This window comes from Sceloporus occidentalis, unplaced genomic scaffold (genome assembly GCF_023333645.1).
Source record: "Sceloporus occidentalis isolate IW3139 unplaced genomic scaffold, rSceOcc1.0.p SCAF_8, whole genome shotgun sequence".
Taxonomy (NCBI): domain Eukaryota; kingdom Metazoa; phylum Chordata; class Lepidosauria; order Squamata; family Phrynosomatidae; genus Sceloporus; species Sceloporus occidentalis.
In genome coordinates this window covers 24393278-24399277 of record NW_028316988.1, presented here as the reverse complement: position 1 = coordinate 24399277, position 6000 = coordinate 24393278, and positions in this window count along the sequence as shown.

Below are 6000 nucleotides of genomic sequence, written 5' to 3'. Positions count from 1 at the left end.
GGAAGCACAAGGGAGAGAGAGGGGCGGCCAGAGTCTGGCTCATGACCCCCACAGATAAAGGGGCTGCTTTCCACCTCTTCCCTTGAAAATGGAGAAGCAGCAGCCTTTCCAAACTTTTCCATCCACAGGTTTCTCCATCCACTGAAACTGTGAAGAGAAAGACCCAGGTCTCCCAAGACTTACATTTAGAACAACTCAGGCCCAGTTTAAGCTGACTGGTCTGAGAGGTGAAATGCTGTATTCCATTTTTTTCTAGTGATGTTCCTTTTTATTGTCCTTCCTTCCTTTCTTCTTTCCTTTCTTCACTCTCCTTCTCCCCCTCCCTCCCTTATTTCTGTCTTTCCTTCTCTTTCTTTTCCTTTATTCCTTCCTTGCCTCATCCATCCTTTCTTCCCCCCCTCTTCTTTCCTGCCATCTTTCTTCCTCCCACCCTGCCTTGTTTTCTTCTCCCTCCCTTGTTTCCTTTTTCCTCCATTCCTCCTCCCTCCCTCCTTCTCTTTTCTCTCTACTTCTCCCTCTTTCTTCTCTTATTTCCTCCATTCCTTCTCTGTTTCATTCCCTTGCTTTTTCTTATTTCCCTCCCTCCTCTTTTCTGTCTTCTCTTTCTTTTCCTTCCCCTCTTGCTTCATCCCTCCCTCCCTCCCTCTTTTCTTTCTTGCCAATGCCATCTTTTCTCTTCTTTCCATGCCTTGTTCCCTTTTTCCTCCTTCCTTCCTTCCTTCCTTCCTTCCTTCCTTCCTTGCTTCCTTGCAAGTTTTTTGAGTTAGCTCTTCAGGTCTTTGTTGTAAAAAGTTTCTGTGTCTTAGAGCTGGGATTCTGGATCTCAGCCATGCATCTTCACTGCAGGAATAATGTAACTGGACCCCACTTTAGCTGCAAGAGCACCATCCTATAGGGATGTGTAGTTTGGCGAGGCACCGGCACTCTTGGGCAGAGAGGGCAAAATACCTTATAAAACTACAAGGGATTCCATAGGATGGAGCCACAGCCCTTAAAGTGGTACCAAAGTGCATTATTGCTACAGTGCAGATGCCCCCCTAGATTTCTGGGTCTTAGAGCTGATTTGCCCGCAAGAGCAGAGAAACCATGCCTCCTTCCAACATGAGGAATGCCTGCGCCAAGTATGGCGAGAGCCCACCTTGCCAAGAGGATGTCTGGAGAAGACCATTAACGCTTCTCTTTTCCCCACCCTCCCGGCTGTTTGTTTTCACTTAGGGCTAACATCATTGACGTCTTGGCTCGATATCGGATGGCGAATCCACTGGCCCTGTCAGCTCCAGAGATCTTAGCCGCATCTCAGCCAGACATCCCTGCCTTCTTAAACCTCAGCATAAATCTTTCTTCTGATCTGAGGCCTCGGCCATCAAACTCCTCCTAATGAGGTGGTTTCTTGGCAAGATTCCTGCGGTGGGTTAATGTCTGAGATGGACGGGTTTCTGCTGCGCATGGGCTTGGAAAGCCATAGTTAGAAGGGACCTGAGAGGTCAGTTATCCGAATTCCTTGTCTGTACTAGAAATCCATTTTTGGAATGGGGAGGGGAAGGTTTTCTACAAGGTCCACACCACGTCCTCTCAGGCAGTTCTTTCTAAATGTTCTCTGAGATGCCCTTTCTCAACATTTGAGCAAAACATGTCTGGAAGTTGTCAATGGACAAACAGCCTCCATACTGCTCATCCCAGCTCAGAAACACATGAAGATGACATTTGTAAGACACTGAAGAACTTGGCTCTGAATCTAGATCTTTATTAGTTTGCACAAATAGACCATCAGTTATTCAAGTCAACTTTGACCCTCTCAATGTGACATCGCCAAGAGGGCCTTACCTAGTTCCTTCATAGTTGTCCTTCCAAGCCCCAGCCATCTTCTGATTTTTTTGACTACAGTCTCCATTTTGATTTTGATTCCTATCAGCTTTCCTCACTTTCCAGCTTTTACACCAGATTCATAGAAATCTTTTGGCCTGCCCCTTTTGCTCAAGATGCCAAAACTGCATGTTTTCTTGCTTGCCTGAAGTTTAAAGGGATTGCAACACTTCGCATTTGAAAGGTGAAGAAAAAATTCATTTCATGGGAGGAAGGAAACAAAGCAAGCAAGCAAAGAAGGAAGAAAGGAAGCAAACAAGGAAGCAAGTAAAGAAAGAAGGAAGGAATGAACCAAGGAAGGAAGGAAAGATGCAGCAAGCAAGGAAGGAAGGAAGGGTTCAGGGACGGAGCTGAGTGTGAAACAAATTCAGGTGGCAAAGTGAGGAGAATGAAGACAGAGATTTCAAAGAGGCCCACCCTGCAATGCCAAATAGGCCTGGCATCTGAGAGAGTGGAGCCTGGCATAGCTTCTGAAAAGCCCCAAATTGCTGAGGGTCAGCCAGCTTTCTTTGCTTGGCTTTCTCTGGACATCCATCCTGAGCCAGAGGGAAAAGTCAATAGAGACAAAGCAAGGTTATTAATTTTTCAGAAAAGGGGGAAAATGCATTATACATTTTCGAGAGAAATATTGATGAAGGCACTCAGGGGTTTTTTCCCCCTCCCCGCTCCCACCGCCCAGCTCTGATCCATCGCCTCCATTGCTTGGTCTAGCTCTCCAAAAGGACTCATTTTAATATGTTTAATTCCTCTGGTTTTATTATTTATGACTTGCTAAAAATACCAGCCTGCAAGGGGAATGCAAAATGGAAGGGTAGCCATGTAGATCGTAAGAGGTAATTCCAAAATCTATATGGTGGGAATACTGTTCTGAGGCTAAAGGGAAAGGTCTTGAATTGGGCTGGGGGTCCCTGACACCCCCCCTCCAAAGACTGGAAAGGTCACCCCGAGGTTCATTACTTTGGTTAACTATACCTGCTGAATCTGCACTGAGTAAATGCCTTATCCAAAATGCTGGACCTGTTTTGGAGAGGGAGAAAGTTCATTACCTTGGCTAGCTAAACCCACTGTCCCAAATAAGTTCTTGAATATCTTGTTTAAATTTTGGACTACAAAACAGAGCAGATTCACCACCACCACTGAGATGGGAGTCCTACCTCTGGCTTGCATACAATACCTTTCCTCACCAGATGTGTACACTCTTGTTCAGAAAAATCAGTTTTATAGAGTTAAATAGAGTCAGTGTGGCATAGTGGTTTGAGCATTGGACTGGACACCGCTTTAAGTGCTCTGGAGACTAGAATTCCAATCTTAGCTCAGCCATGTAAACCCAGTGGGTGACCCTGGGCAAGTCACATTCTCTCAGCCTCAGAGGAAGGCAATAACAAAGAAGAAACTTGCCAAGAAAGTTCCATGATAGGTTTGCCTTAGGGTGGCCATAAGTTGGGAAGGACATGAAGGCAAACACCAACTGTTTACAGTGGCTGGTGTGGTGGCTGACTGAAGGCAGGGAATAGCAACTGGTCCAGCCACAGGATGTTGACTTTGTTGACTTTGCCATGCACCAGGGTTGCAGTAACACAAATGTCCTGGCACTTGGGACTCCAGATGGATGGATGAATGGATGGATGGATGGATGAATGGATGGATAAAGGAAGGAAGGAAAGAAGGAAGGAAGGAAGGAAGGAAGGAAGGAATGAAGGATAGGTGATGGGTGGGTGGATAGAGAGAGAGAGAGGTGGGTGGGTGGGTGGGTGGGTGGATAGAGGGAGAGAAGGAAGGAAGTATAGGTGGATAGATAGATAGATAGATAGATAGATAGATAGATAGATAGATAGATGCAGGTGATACAAAGGGTTTAGAAGCGCTAGAGATGATACATCATGTTCCATGTTCCTCCACCATGTTGCAGTGTCTCAAGTGGTACAAGCCATTGGAGCGGGAGCTTTGATTCCACCTTAGGGAAGTTCCTTTTTTCCAGCCCTGGAGGCGACACAGTGTCTACAGCTGCCATTGTGGCAAATCTAGGAAAGGGGAAACTGGGCCGAGAGCAGGAGCTGCTGAGATGCTCTCTTTAAGCCATCGGTTGTTGACAAGACTATTCTAATCCTATCGAAGCCCTAAGTGATAGATGGATGTTGTCTGTCTCAATCTCGCACGATCGTGAGCATTGATTTCTCTCCTCTGTCTTTCTCTCACTCTCCCTTCCTCCTTCCCTCCTCTGCCAGACAAATTTCAAGGGCTCAGCCAGTTCTCTAAGAAACAAAATGGTGGTGGTTGTTAGCTGCCTTGAAGTCAACATTGACTTATGGCAGCCCTATGAATGAGAGACCTCCAAGTCATCCTATCTTCATCTGATCTTCCGAGGAGATATCCAAGATGTGGGTCTTGAAAACTCAGGACTGTAGCTTCCTTCATTGACTCTCTGCATTGACTCTTCCTTGACTCTATCCATCTGGAAGGCAGCCTTCCTCTTTTCCTACCACCTTCTACCTTTCCAAGCAGCACTGTCTTTTCTAGTGAGTCCTGTCTTCTCATGATATACCCAAAGTACAACAGTTTCAGTTGAATCATCTTGGCTTCTAAGAAGAGCTCAATGATGGAGGAGGAGGAATTGTGGAGGAGGAATATTTCATGGTTCCTGTGCTGGCTCAAAATCACTATCTCATCTTGTAGCAATGAAACTGGACACTTCTGTATTTTGTTACTCTAAAAATTAGGTTTTACACCTCAGAGGAGATATCCAAGACATGGAACACTGTCCCTCAGGATAGGTTCAGCTACCTGGGTAGGTCTTTTAAAGTTCGGGCTAAAACCCAGTTCAGATTTACCATCCCACTGATGTGGAAACCACCAGTCTTCTACAGTGGAGACTGGGGCAATTAAATCTCTTTCAGTTACTTTTGTCAAAGCCTTATTCCTAAAGGACTGTTATATTAACAGGAAGATAACTATTTTCTAAGAGCGGATATGTGTCTTGGATGCGTAATCATAAGTAATTACTTTTTAAAAGTAACTTCTCGGGGAAGCTGTGCTCTCTCTGTCTCTGTCTCTCTCCAGCAATAACCAGAGAAGGACAATATTGACAGGTGCGTCTCTTGTGTCTCCGTCAATTCTACTGTCGACATCATTAAAGTGAGCAGTGGATCTTAATTTAACATGTTAGCTAACAGATTATTTAATTAGTTTTCAATACAAAGAAAAAGGCGACCCAGAAGATTTATGGAAGGAAGGAAGGAAGGAAGGAAGGAAGGAAGGAAGGAAGGAAGGAAGAAAGAAGGCATGATGCCAGGGTGTGCCAGCAACTGAGTATCATTACGATCTTTTCCAACCTGAAGTCTTCCAGATGCACAGGATAACAAAACCCATCCTCCCAGATGCAGTCAATAATGGGAGTTGTAGTCCAAGAGTGTGGAGAGTGCCAAGTTTGTTCAGAAGACTTTTGCCCTTGCCTTCCTCTCTGAGGCTGAGAGAATGTGACTTGCCCAAAATCACGCAGTGCCTTTTCTCAGGGGATTCGAACCTTGGTCTCCAGAATCATATCCAAAACTCAAACCACTGCATCACACTAGCTCTAATATACACATGCGCACACACACACACACACACACACACACACACACAGTGATTTAATATTTCTAACTTCATCATAATGCTAATATTGCTAATCATATTGCTAATATTTAGAGAGAGAGAGAGCTCGAATATCCCCAACTTCATAATAATGCTAATATTGCTAATGTTGAGAGAGAGAGAGAAAGAGAGAGAGCTTGAATATTTCCAACTTCACAATGATGCTAATATTGGTAGTACTGTAATATTGCTGATAATAAGCTGAAGATTGTCTCTTTCTGCCCAATATTTTCCAAATGATCAATGTACCTGGCAACACAGTCATCCCCAAAACTAGCACTTCCCAAACTTTTTGTTGCTAATTGATTTATGGGGACCCTGTGGATTAGGGGCCTACAAGTCACCCATTCACAACCCTACCTAGAGTCCCCTTCCTAAACCCTCCCCTGAAGGATTCTGGGAACTGTAGTCCAAACCACCCAGAGCTTCTGTCTGAAAGATTCTGGGAGTTGTACTCCAGCCAATCCAGGTTGAAATAGTAGGTTGAAACAGTGTGTTTGGCAGGCA